The sequence below is a fragment of the Cavia porcellus genome, unplaced genomic scaffold (genome assembly GCF_034190915.1).
Source record: "Cavia porcellus strain 051 isolate PalLab524CR breed Dunkin Hartley unplaced genomic scaffold, mCavPor4.1 scaffold_1, whole genome shotgun sequence".
In the NCBI taxonomy this organism is placed as follows: Eukaryota; Metazoa; Chordata; class Mammalia; order Rodentia; family Caviidae; genus Cavia; species Cavia porcellus.
In genome coordinates, this window is record NW_026947484.1 from 43,832,317 (window position 1) to 43,846,631 (window position 14,315).

The 14,315-nt window shown below is 34.6% G+C and overlaps 1 long non-coding RNA gene across 1 annotated transcript in view; it reads left to right on the forward strand.

Annotated features, from left to right (window-relative positions):
* Positions 1-4,932: 4,932 nt before the first annotated feature.
* The window catches only part of LOC134471032 (uncharacterized), a 59,441-nt gene continuing 50,058 nt past the window's right edge, over positions 4,933-14,315 (forward strand). Inside the window, exon 1 of the long non-coding RNA XR_010040374.1 lies at positions 4,933-5,068. This is a non-coding gene — a long non-coding RNA (uncharacterized LOC134471032). The remainder of the gene's footprint in view (positions 5,069-14,315) is intronic.

A 14,315-nucleotide genomic window follows, 5' to 3' on the forward strand; every position in this document is an offset into this window, starting at 1 on the left:
TGATAAATTGATTGTTGCCTAGCAGTGATATGGGTAGAAGTAACAAAAGGAAGGAGACAGGGAGAGGGATAAAGAGCATTGAAAGAATCCTGGTACAGGAAGTGCTGATAGGAAAAGACAGAAGTTACATGGTCAGATAAGTGGTAAGAACAGCCCTGTCTCTAACATCCCTGATAAATAACCTTCCCCTCCACTCTCCAACATTTCCTTCTTTTTACCTCCTTTCTGCAAACCACTTTTCTGCTCCTAGTATGTTTAAATTATAATTAAAAATAGGAAAATATAGAAATCTTATGAAGGTAAGGAAACTAACATTGTTTATGTTGACTAATTAGCCTGCATAGTAATTTCATATTTTGAGTTTTCAAACTGTGCTAGGCACTAAGCTCAGTGTTCTGCATGAGTTGCCACCTTCAATCTCCATACAAATTCATGAGGCAGTATCAGCATTCCCATTCAATCAAGGTCATTGTCAAAGGACTACACATAGTCACTTGGAAAAGTCACAATTCTAAGACATACTCCTTCCACTCTGGTCAATTTCCAAACCCCAATTAGCTCCTGACTTGTGTGCTGCAGTGCTGGATGTCTAGGACAGATGGCTAAATAATTCCATACAGTGAGCATTTGTCTGTGATCTGATTTTTAATAAATTCAGAGTGGAAATTCCAAGAGCAAATAGCTTAGGTTGCAGGTGAAATAATTTCATGACATCAAGGTGGTAGCTGACATACTTCTAGCATAATGGTCACACTCCTGAAAAGAGCTAAGCTAATTAACTCCCAAGGCACTTCTTATCACCTTAATTGTTCTAGTAATCCAATACAGTATCACAATTAGGAAGATGGTAGAGGACAAGCTTCTTTGATTCGCTCTGTATCTGACACATTATTAAGCATTTAGTATCAAACCATTGTCAGATTTTTAAAGTAAAATATATTTTTATTCTAGATAATTGTTCGTTTCACCTACAAAGATGTAGAATTTGTCTTCTAGAACTATGTTTTCTACAGTGAGTGATGATATTCAAAATATGTAGCAATCATTTTGGAGATAGGAAAAGCATTCAGAACAGATGCTAGAGGAGACTCCTCAGGGGGTTTTCCTGTTCCAGAAATCCCTTAGATTGTAGAAGTCCTACAAGTCTTTTTTTTTTTTTTTTTTTTTTTTTCTTTTTCTTTTTTTTTTTTTTTTTAATTTTATTTAAGGAGAAAAGAAAAAAAAAGCAGAGAAAGGGTACAAGTTATACAGATTTGCAGAAAAAAAATGAACAGTAGGAAATTACTAGTTAATGGATTACATATTGTCATCTTAGAAATAATTGTTCAAGTCACAAAATTAAAGCTTGTAAAGTGGACATTCCATCAATGATACTGCAAACAGTTCTGTTCAATGATCCAATAAAACTCTGTGATATCATATTCTATCTTATACACTTAAACATACATGCAGTTATATAATTTAGAGCACTTTCTTTTCCTCTCTTTTGTACAATGACTATTACACATTTTGGGTTTCATTGTTCTCATGGTTCTTATTACTTTTTTGGAAGAGAGTAAAACCAAATGTGACATAACAGAACAGAATCGGTCAAGTCAAAAGGGTGGACATAATAGATAATGTGAAAACATAATACAAGGTGATCAACAATGGTTACCATAATGCCTCCCGCTATCTCTAATAGAATTGCCTATACCATTAGTTATAATACAATTGAACAAAACAGTAAAGAACAAAACCGACAAAACCAAACCATTGGAGACATTGTAGGTCTTCAAAAGTAGATAAAAGTCAACGAGAATGGGCATTATAATGAATCTCATTATCTTCACAGCTGATGCCTAAATTTTCGAACCTGATACTATCCAGCAAAACAGAATAGGGGAACATCAGTTAAAAACCAGATGGTGAGAGTAATACAGGGCTTTAAATCGAGGTAATGGAAAGTCAAAGTGGGTTACTATAATATATCCTGTTATTTTTTTTTCTTTAATTAAAAGGATAAAAATAAAAAAAGTATTAAAACAGTAAATAATGGAGTGGAGATTGAGATAAAAGAGGGCATAACAACGAAACAGCACAGATCAAAACATAACCATTTAAGCAGAACAGTGTTTCACCACCAGATAATCCTGACCTAAAAGTAGTTACCATATTGTCTCTTTCCTTGAAATCCTTGAGTACAACTTCGTATACTGTAGCATTAAGTATATCAAAACAATGTAAAACCATTTAAGAGAATGACAGCATTACAGAGTATTTAGAGTCGACTAACAGAAAATGAATAATGGTTTCTGTATAATCTCCTTGTCTTTAAAAGGTTTTTGCTTATACTGTCGTACATAATAAAATTCAGTAAGATACAACCTATTTAGACCATTGGAGACAGAAGGACAAAAGCTAGATGAGACTTCAAAACAAGATGATACTAAATCAGTATTACCTATTAAGATGTCATTTTCTCCAAAATAGCTGTTCCTATCATCCAATCTTCTCTGCCTCATTTCTGTTGAGCTCTTATTCTGTCAGTAGCTGTCAGTTTGTCTTCTTCACTTTGTTCTCTGCTCCATTAGTTGTGGCCTCCACTATTTCTGGATTCTTTGTATTTTTCTTTTTTTAGAATATCCTGCAATACTCTCTGTAGAGTTGAATTGGTGGTGGCAAATTCCCCCAGTTCCTCTTTATCCTGGAAGCACCTTGTTTTTCCATCAATTTCCAGGGACAGTTGTGCAGGATATCTCAATCTTGGCTGGAGATTATTATCTTTCAAAGCTTGAATTATTTCCCCCCACGCTCTTCGTGATTTGATGGTTTGTGCAGAGAAATCTGCTGTAATTCTGATGGGTGCTCCCTTGTAAGTGGTCTGTTTCTTGTCTCTGACAGCTTTTAATATTCTGTTCTTGTATTGAATTTCTGGAATTTTTATTATTATATGCCTGGGTGTTGCTCTGTTTGGGTTGTAGGTAGCGGGGGTCCTGTATGCCTCATACATCTGAGTATCTTTACCTTTTGCTAAATTAGGAAAATTCTCCTGGATTATTTCTGTGAGTAGCTTTTGTAGTTCATTTGTTTGTGTCCCTACTTCTTCTTTTATGTTCTTAATCCTTAAGTTATGGATCCTCTTATCATCTTCTTGTCTTTGTATTATTGCTGTTTGTTTCTTTGTTATTTTTAAGAAGTTTTTCATTTCATTCTCCCATATTACAATTCTGCCCTCCAGTTCAGATAGTCTGTCCTTAGTTTCTTTCAAGCTGTTATGCCAGTCTTCGATAGACTTCTTAGTTTCTTGGTAGTCCCTTTGAACCTGCTTCACGTATTCTATGCTTTCCCTGTTTTCTCCATCAAACAATTCTCCCCTCTTTTTCTGTTCTTCCATTCCACCATCTGTTTTTTCTTGGGTGGGGCTTAGCATTTCCCTAACTATTTTGCATACTTCTAGCTTCAGGTCGTTGATAACTTCATTCCTGAATTGGTCTATGAGGCTCTCTATATGGTGCTTTATGTGTATTGGTGCGGTGTCTACTATTGCCTGTTTCTCAGAATTGGGGGCCGAGGAGCCTTTCTTGTTGCTGCCTCTTCCCATATTCTCTGTTCCTTATATATGCAAGCTTATATGAGAGGCCCAGCTTCTCTCCCTGTCAGCCACAGCCTGATCGAATTGCGCCGGTTAGGTGTTCCCACTCACCGCTGTGCACCAGGCAGCCTACGCGGGGGCCCGCCCCTCCCGGCCTCCGTCAGGCTCTGGGATCTGGTTTGGGCCAGCCTAAGGGGCCGCCGGCAGCGGCGTCACGTAGGCCAGGCACTTTTCACCAATCCCGCCTGAGAGGGGAATGTGTGGCTGGAGTCGCCAGCGCGCCCTGCTCCCGCAGGACTGCTCTGGCCCAGAAAGTCCGTTGGAGTCAAACTGTGGTGGAGTGTCAGTTTCTGTCACTCACCTCGCCACAAGTCAGAACATGCCTCCCTGCCCGTCCTGTTTTCGACTCCGTTCGCAGACTCCCGTTCTCAGAGCTTCCGCGCGTCTCTCTCCTTGCCGAGCTGATGTAGAGGCAGCCAGCCGCCGGGCGGCGGGAAACCCAAATCGCGGCTTCCAATGGCGCAGGGTCCAGCCTCAGCAGCGAGACTTTTCTGTTCCTGTTTTAGCACCAGGACTGCATTCCAAGTTGGTTTCTCTCAGCCGAGGTCGTTCCTGAGTCAGCAGAGCATAACTCCACCTGCTTATGTCTCTTTAGTCCGCACCATACCTGGCTTCTGAGCCTAGTTTTTCAGAGAGCCTCCGGTAGTTGCTGTTATCTGTCCGCCATGTTCTCCCGGAACTTTTTTTTTTTTTTTTTTTTTTTTTTTTGTTTGTTTTTGTCTTTTTCCTTTTTATCAGTACCGGGGATCGAACTCACGACTGCCTGCTTGCAAGGCAGGCGCTTATGCCGCTGAGCTAAACCCCCAGCCCCTATTTTTTTTTTTTTTTTGTCTTTTTCGTTTTTTTTTATCGGTACCAGGGATCGAACTCACGACTGCCTGCTTGCAAGGCAGGCGCTTATGCCGCTGAGCTAAATCCCCAGCCCCAAAAGTCTTCAGGATGCAGTTACAGTGACATGTAGCAGAGGAACTTTGGAGAGTCACAGAGAAGAGCTTTACCATAAACAATAGGAAATTATTTTAACAAACAGCTGATCAACCCTGCCTTAGCAGTTCAGATTTTCATGACATGAGTGAGTTATCCTGGAGGTCTTCTAAAAGCATAAACATTACAGTTTTAAAAAGTAAACAAACAAAAATACTCTCACAGATAACTCATCTAAGTAATTAAAGTTGTGGTTTTTATAAGTTAGGACCAATTAAAATTCTTTTCGTGCTTTCACGTGGGCGTTTTGCTCTGCTCATCAACTTGTCATGCTGGTAGATATTAAGGTCACACAAAAGTCAGAGAGAAGCACATGAAGAAAATTTCAACTGTGGTCTACATGAGAGATTATAGTGGGTAGTAGTGGTTTGCACCCATTTGAACACAATTGCGAGTAGTCCATCAAGTTCAGAAACTTCATGTGACACTTCAGCTTCTAATTGCATCAAGGTAAATTCCACTTTCTGTGGTTATTTTATGTCTTTTTATTGAAATTATTCAGACTTTTAGTATAACAGAAAAACACTAAGAAATGTTTTACTGTTACGTCAGTGCAAATATCTTGCTCGATAATAGCTAAACTACTTATAATTAAATCAGAATATATGATGTGAAAATATTTAAGAAATTTTGATTACTGCATTCATCTTACATGTTTTCTGAATTGTGAGTTCAACAAACAGTATTTTCTTAAGGAGAACTAGGTATAACAGTGTATCATGAAACATAAAATGTAGAAAAAGTAATATTTCAAAAGTGAATTAAAACTGAAAGAAATCAAAATCTTAATTACTTAAAATAAACATGCCAGTTGCCAGGGTAGGTATAAAACTGGGTATTATTTTTAATTAAGTCTCAAAGATAGTACACCCGGAAAAGTTTCAGTCCCAACTGAATAGCAAAGGGTAATTGTCAGGATGTATAAAAATTACCATTTACACAAAATCTCAAGTTAATTTGCATTTACTTCTAAAGTGTCAAAATTAGTGTGGTTGTGACTTTGAAATTAGACTCTTCGGCACATTGCCCCAGCAAATTTTCCAATAATTTTCTGTATCTTCAAACAAGCTGAGAAGGTATTTCTTGTAATTATGTTTTAATTTATGCCCTTGGAAACTATTGTATTATTTGTGGGTGGTTGCAACAAAATAAAATTATTTGATTGAAGTCCTTAAGTGCCTAGAGTTGAACCTATAGAGCTATAAAATTTGACAATTTTTATTAAGTTCACAATTATAAACACTTCTGAAGGTATAATGTAGTGATAACCTTATATTTTAACATTTTCAAGGGGGAAAGCAAAAAATTATAAGTCTAGCACTTGTGAAGACTCATTAAAGTTGATTATAATGAGATGCCTACTGTATGAATTTCTGATTGATTTGACAACTCTAATATTGATCATATCAAATTATCTTTGATTGGGATATTGATGTTCTAACAATTTGGGGATAGAATAATTTAAATGAGTTACATATGCAAAGTAGAATGTATGTTATGTGTATTCTGTGAGTTATCAGCTTATAAAATTTTTAGAAGCTTTCATAAATGAAAAATTTTCTTAATGATTATCATGTTTATTAACATTTGATGATGGAAAGATAATCAATGATGGCTTTATTTTAAAATTTTTCATATATATAAAACTTAAATAGAAAATTTATTAGTGGCAAGTGGCACCACTAATAGGAATTTGAATTAGTATAGTCATTGAAAAACATGTATGGAGATTCTTAAAATGTTAGAAACATTACTACTATATGATCCAGTAATAACATATTTGGTCACACATCCAAACAAATTAAAATCAGTATTTCAGAGAGACATATCCATCTCCATGTTCATTGAGACATTGTTCACAATAGCCAAACTGTAAAAGTAAGATAATGCCCATCAACAGACGAATAAATGAGGAAAATGTGCGCATATAATCAATGGAATTCTATCTGGCCTTTTAAAAGAACATAGCACTTTGTGACAAAATGGGTGAACCTGGGAGTCACTGGGCAAAGTGAAGTAAGCCTAGCACGGCGTGGCAAATATCACTTGATCTCCCTTGCATATGGATCCTAAAAGCCTGAATTCTTAGAGGGACAGACTAGAATGTTGGTCAGTAGGCACTGAGGTAAGAGTGGCTGACATGATAGAAGAATACAGATTTTCAGTCAGAAGAAATGAATTCAAGAAATCATTGGTACAACAGGGCAAGCACAGATAATAACAATGGATTGCATTTTTGAGAATTGTTGAGAGTAGCTTTGAAGTGTTCACATCACAAAAAACAGGTATTTGAAGTAATACACATGCTAATTAGTTTGATTTATTCAGTATTAATCATAGTATATATATTTCAAAATGTTATGCTATAGGCAATAAATACAATTTTTCTCACGAAATATATAAAAATATTTCTCATTTGAGTAATACATAATTTTCTGAAAACATATCATTTAGGGAGATTTTTCAGTATAAAAGTAAACATACAAAATATTAATCTCTATAAGTAAAACTTCAAGTATATGTATTTTATATAATTATAAATTCTGTACCTTCTTGCACAACAGGATTAGAAACTCCCCGTTGTAAGCTAACCTAGCCGAAGTTTCAGCTCCTGAAGGTCTTAGGTAGCCTAGTAGTTTGTCAAATGGATTGCAATTAGACTATGTACAGATATATGTATACTTATGTCACTTAAGTAGAATGACTTTGTTTAAGGCATATTAGGCTTTGTTAATGACTTTGTTAAGGCATATCAGAAAAAAAAATTGTAGTCTCCTTCTTGAAGGGATTATCTACTTGGATTCATCAAGGAATTGAAATATTTGGCTCCAAGATCAGAGATCAAAGCATCACTATGGATTATACATATTTCTCATAAAAGTTAACTCCATGCCCAAGACCCAAATAATACATATAGTTAAGTATTGTGTAAGCTATAAGAAAAGAACAGTTCCAGCAAACTGAACAAGAGAAGAGATAACGTAATCAAAGTTGTTGGTAGATTATACAAACTATTTCCTTCGTAAGGAAATAGTACTTATGTTAAAACTTAATTCCAAAGTAATTTATAAGTCAGGATCAATATGATGTGGCTAGATGTGCAGAAGAAAACTGGTCTAGTGACAATAATTATGGGATTTTAAAACTATTATACAAGGATTCGATCATTTAGGAACGCATCAAACATGGGAAGAGAACAAGGCCAGTGGGAGCTGTAATGAACCCTGAAGCCATTGGGGAACTATTCCTAGCAAGCTCATGTTCATTCTCTCAACTACAATGATAACCTAGAACTCACACCTGTAAATGTCAGAGGTCAGAGTTAGATTTTCTGGCTGAAGAGACAGAAGCCTGCCTTTTATAAGGAAGAAAATTCAATAGAGGGGAAAGATAATACTGCCAAGTTTGAGATGTAAGGATAAAGACTCCACCCACATCTGTACGGAGTGCAGACGGCTTAAAATTAAAAACAGAATGCTTTGGGAGTCTTACTGTGCTTATGTGAGCACCATATTCTTATTTGTTATCTGTGGAAAGAAAAATTTAGATATTTAATTTTCACATGTGACCATATATCTAAAACTTAAATTCAAACTGTATAATTCCTGTGTCTATCGATCTTTTGAAATTTGTGCCCAGTACTCTCCAATAACCTAGAGGAAAACTTTAAATTATATTAAAATTGTAAGAATTTAGTAGTCTTGAGTCACTCATAAAATAGCAAAATACTGTGAGTAAAGTCATTTCTGCCAAATGATGTGACTTTATTTCACTTAAAACAGGTGTTAACATGAAGAATTCAGACAGACAGGAACACTTGCGACCTACCCACTTTTGAAGTAGAACCAATTCAATTATTCTAAGGCTTATTGTACATTTTCTTTTCTTTTCTTTTCTTTTCTTTCTTTTCTTCTCCCTATCTAATCTTTGGATTTTGTTGATTTTCATGCCTTTTATAATTCCAAATCACAGGTGTTTTAAATTTCTTGTCTGATGAGTCCAATACCCTGAATATAATTCAATTTATTTTTATGCTTATTTTGCTCTTCAAAAAATTGTTTTTAGCCTCTTTGTGTGTCTTGTAAATCTCCTTTTTTAGAGCAAGCATGTCTGCAGTAAACAGGACTGCTGTAGCAGACCTTTAGCTATGTGGGGAGGTACAGGGGAGAGCATGCTGTAGTCCTGTAAGTAACTTTCAGTCTCCTAGTGAGCCCAGACCTCTGGATTGTAAGTTGAGTTGAGTAAGGATAGCCTCTGGGTGCTGTCCTTGGGTGTATATTTCATCCTTTATGTGTCAAGTTAGACCAGGGATTGCATATTTATCTTTTTTCATGTAAGTAACACTGGTGAAAGCCCAGTCAGCAGGCATCTGGTGAAATAGCTTTTCTTGAGGAAAGACCTGGTAATGCTTATTCCAAATGCTACCTTTTCCTCTCCCTATCCTGGAAGCAGGACAACATCAAAAGCAAATAAACGGTACTATGAGTCTGGTTTGCTTAGACAACAGCCCATCAACTTCAGTGATACCACTACTGACACTAGGTGAAAACAATCTGTGATTTATACTAGGCTACTGGGGTAAATTATTGTTCATTAACTGGCAAAACTCTGCGATAAGACAGGCTGACAAAACAATTTGTGCTGATAAACTGTTGTGTACTTATTTGCAAGGCTGGCATAAATAATCTTCTTTCTTCAAGGTGCAAACAATAGATAGCACAAGTCCATTAGGTGCCATGCCAGTTGAAGGACCACAAGCAGCACTAGGGCATTGTCAGGGCTTTTTCGTATGCGAATCATTCTTCTGTTTTCTAGTGAGGAGCCTCATTTCTCAGAAAAGTCTAAAGTCCACTGTAATTATTTTCAGAGACCAATAATCATTGTTGAAAAGAGTAACTATAAATGTCTATTTGCTATCATTTGGATAAGTATTCAATATCATTCACAAAATTAATATATTTTCTCTAAATTCTAACATGAAGCAAAATACCAACTGTTTTAAAAAGAGGTCTATTATGGATTCTTTTAAGTGGCAAATTAACTACTTGTCACACTCAGTATTTAAAAATGTACAGCTAAGTAATTTTCTTCCATATTGAGAAAAGAGTGCATATGGCAGAAAGACCAAAAATTAGAATTATAAGATCATTGTAATAGTTGTGGTCTAAAATGCTAATGAAACTATAGGAATTAAAGTAATTCAGCATATATTAACATGCCACCCATGTTAGGGTAATATAGAATTTTGGATTTTATTGTTAATCAACAAGTGAGCATATTGTTTACTACATGTTAGGTTCAAAGGAAACTACTTAAAATATCATGCTACAAAAATTTCAGTCATTCTTAACATGCTACTAATGCCAATATTTCAGGCAAAAATACACTTTTTAAAATTTTATTATCTTTCAGTTCTTTGACCCAAAAACACATGAAATGTCTGGGTGGCTGGAGGATGGAGCCCATCGGAGGTTGTACCCCAAGTTTCCTATTGAGATTTATGAGCCGTGTCTTGACTCTGCAAGAAGACAGAACTCTACCTACCTACAATTGCTTCTGAATGTGTATTCCACAGCATAGAAACCACCTAGATTGATGTCATTCTTAGCATGAAAGCCAGTCTTTGTTCTTTTACCAGCTGGCACATGCTTGTGATCAAAACATGGTTAAGTTCAACACTGCATTCAGAGTACCACCAGGAGTATGAATCAGCACGGTGATTGTATTCCCATCATGAATGCCTAATTTACAAATTACTTTTCATGTAACTTGCTTATTTCATACGCAGTACTATTTCATGCTTTCAAAACCCATATTAGCATATTAGCACGAAGAAAACAATATACTGCTGACTCCAAGTTGAGTTTTAGTAGTCAGGAAAGATTAACATACTTCTGATTCTACTGATAAATGTATCTGTGACCTTAGAAAGTTATTTAATGAAATAATGTACTGAAATACCCCTCTGTAAATCTGTATATCACAGAACCAAAAAATAAAGGGAATCATATGCTTAATCAATTTGTCGGACAAAATCACATTTAAAAATTTGGGCTTTTGTCACATTTTTCAGATACTTAGGTTTTATTTACTTTAGTAGTTATAGGTAAGTATGAGTAATTTTAATGCATGACTCAATAGCAATTCTAAGGAATATTCAATATTTGGTATAAGGCAACATGAACACACAAGAAAAAATAAGAAGGAAGTTATTGGTACCCAGAAGGAAAGAATATAGTTTCTCAATTTAACAAATTATTAGGTTAAATGGTTCAGATTTACCATATTCATAAAATGTGAGTAGTTTGCTCTCTTAATCATTTTGATACTTCTTTCTTTAGATAGACGATTGATTTTATTTGCTCATATGTATGAAATTCTTTCTTTGGTTAGTTACATATGTGAATGTAACCAAGGAGGTTTACTGTTTAACATCATTTTGGGAGAGATCAAGATGAAATGTGTTCACTGCTAATCATTTATCAAAATTGGGTTGGTTTATGTATAATCTTCTAAGAATAGATATATCTTTAGGCATTATACAAGCCCGTGGTTAAAACTACAGTGTGTTGCTTTGCTTGTTGATTTTTTAAAAGAAAAATCATCCTTAGAGGTGAAGTGGCTAGAATATAAAATTTAGATTACAGCAAAGTACATTTTAAATCTTGATCCACTACATACATTTGTAAAAGCTAGTTGCCTTTCAAGCTCTGAATATTCTATTTCATGTTTCTTTTCCCCCACCCCCACAGTAGAGAGATATCCCAGCATCACGGAGGCCGTGCATGTGTTTGCGTACTGACTATTCCAGCATCCACTGGGCAGGTGTGATTTCAACCCCTTCATCCTTCCACTGGATAAATTTGATAAAATTGTCACTTTTATATTTTCTTTATTTTATCTCATAAAAATTGACAAAAAAAGTCTCAGTTTTGACCACCTTCTATTTAACTAATTGGACTGATAAATTGGAAGTTACTACAAATTTAAGTCACATGCTGACTTACTAAATTCAAAGCATTTTTATTAGTTTAGGGTTGGAGGTAGTGAAAGGCAAAATTTAATCTGAAAATACAATTTCATTTCATTTCTAAACTATGTCTTGTACTATATTGTGTTTCTCACACTACCTAAGAATTTTAGTACAGTACTGACTACAACTAATTTGAGCAGAGGTCATTATTTTTGTAGAAATTATTATTTTTAGTTTTTTGCTATTAAATACATTGTGTGTATAATGCAATGAATGCTTAAATTTTATCTAAGCTTTAATTTAATTTAATTTTATTTTATTTTATTTTAAGGCAACATTTTGCTATGTAGTCAGGCTGGCCTTGAACTCACTTGAGTATCCCAGACCAGCCTCCTGGAAATTGTAGTGGTTCTCCTGCCTCAGCCTTCCAAATATTGGGGTTACAGCGGTGTGCCACCACGCCCAGTTTATCTAAATTTTAAAATACCCTTGATAAAGTTTAAAACATACTTCCCACTGTCTTTTGGTGTCTACAGTGATGCTGTCTTACCTTGGCTGATATTTTCTTTCAGGATCATAGTCAGACACTGATCATAGTAACGAATTTGAAAATATTTGTGTTTTTGTCCCCAAACATGCTAGTTCTCATTATAGAAAGGCAAGACCAGTACAAACTACTCCATAACATCAGGTTCCAGTCTCTAGTAAGGTTTCTAATTATGAATTCATTTCTTTAATAAGCTTGGGAGAATTCAGATTTCCTATAGTATTTGGTTTCAGTTTTGATACATGGTTTGTATTTATCAAATTTATTCACATTAAATTAGGCATAACACTCCCTCAGTATTCTAACATTGTGATAGGATCTGTAATGATGCCACCTCTGTCATCCCTGACATTACTTCACGTTCCCTCTTTTCTTTGTCTGCAGGCTTGCTAAAAGCTCATCTGTTCAAATCTACTTTTCAACTGCAGGTGTTTTTTCAGAAATTTTTTATATACCATATGTTACTTTGGTACTCTACTAGTGTCATGTTCACTTTATTATCTTCCATTTAACTGAAGTTTGATTTTCTTTTTCCTAACCTTTTAATATAGAAACTTAGACCATAAATTTTAAGCATCTCTGTTTTGAATAAAAACAGTTCTATCATCTTGGGCTACATGCTACAGTTATTACTATACTAACATTTTTATTTTTCTTAAATCCTATCTGTTCATCCATGAGTAATGATGAATGATGTTTAATTTTCAAGTATTTGGAAATACTCTAGATGTTTCAATTATTGATTTACAATTAAAATCTAGTTCATTAAAGAATTATCCAACTCTCTAATGACTTTTTATTACTAGATTTACTGATATAGTTGTGGCACAGAATATAGTCTAAGTTTGGAAATATCATTTACATTTTTAAAGAATGTGTGCTCTAAAATTGTTGAATATAGTGATTTATTAATGTTAATTTTTTAAAAATTTTTCAATAATATTTTACTATGTTTCTCTATTTTTGTTGATTTCCTATGTATTTGTTCTAACTAGTATTATAGAGGTCCAACTACATTTGTGGATTTTTCTTTGTGATTATTTTTCATGTATTTTTAGGTTTCCTTATTAGGCACATATATGTTAGGCACATAGATATTTGATTCTTGTTTATTTGATCTTCTTATCATAAAGAAATATCTTTTTGAGTCAACTTGTATGTTTTGATACATATTTGAATATATACATTTTTAAAGTGGATTCATTTGCCTTCTGCCTGAAGTACTTTTTATAATTTTAATTTGTTATGGTACATGTGCAATGAAAATAGTATGCTCATTTCTTAACAAATATTTCACAACCATAGATATTATATAATCTTTCATTTATTGGCAAATATTGACCAATAAAAACACTATAAAATAGTTTTAAAAGAAAAATTCTTATATACCCATTATCAAATGTATTAACAGTTTTTAAACTGCATCCTCTGTAAAGCACAATGCACTAAAAATATTCTATTTCATTTATCCATGCTACTGCAGTTGAACAACATTTATTTTGTATTTTGTTCCAGAAAATAATAAATATAATGAAGAAACTCTTCTAATAATTTTCTTGTGTAGGATCTTCAAAATAAAGGCATCACAAAAGGAAGATTTCTTACAAGAGTACATACGCAGAATGTATTCAATACATTACCAAAAAATTAAGTTCAATGACATATGAAAGTATTCTCAGCCATGACAGCAGAATTCCTTCCAGGAAAACAAAATTGGCATAACACCCAAATATCGATTCTTTTGATCTTTTTCCCCTTTGGGGAACACAACCTCTCCAAACACCCACAGTTTAAAGTAGGAGAGGTTTAATGTGGTTTGCTTTTGAGGACGATTTAATCCAACGTCAGCTGCTTCCCACGGGCACAGAGTGGCACTATGGAGTAATGTTGATTAGTTAATGGCAGCAGGGAAGAAAAGGAACAGTGACAGAGAGGAAGGGGGTAAGGCCAGACATAGACCCAAAGGCCAGGACTCCAGGACTCACCGCTATGCACGCACATGCATCTTCCACCAATTCCCTGCATGGGAATCAAGTTGACATCATACACAGTTACTGCACTAATTCGCATTTAATACAATCTAGGGAAAATACTATATAAAAATGCCAATAAATGCAAAAAAAAAAAAAAAAAAAAAAAAACCTCTGGTGAAATCTAATACAATTTCCAGGTTAAAA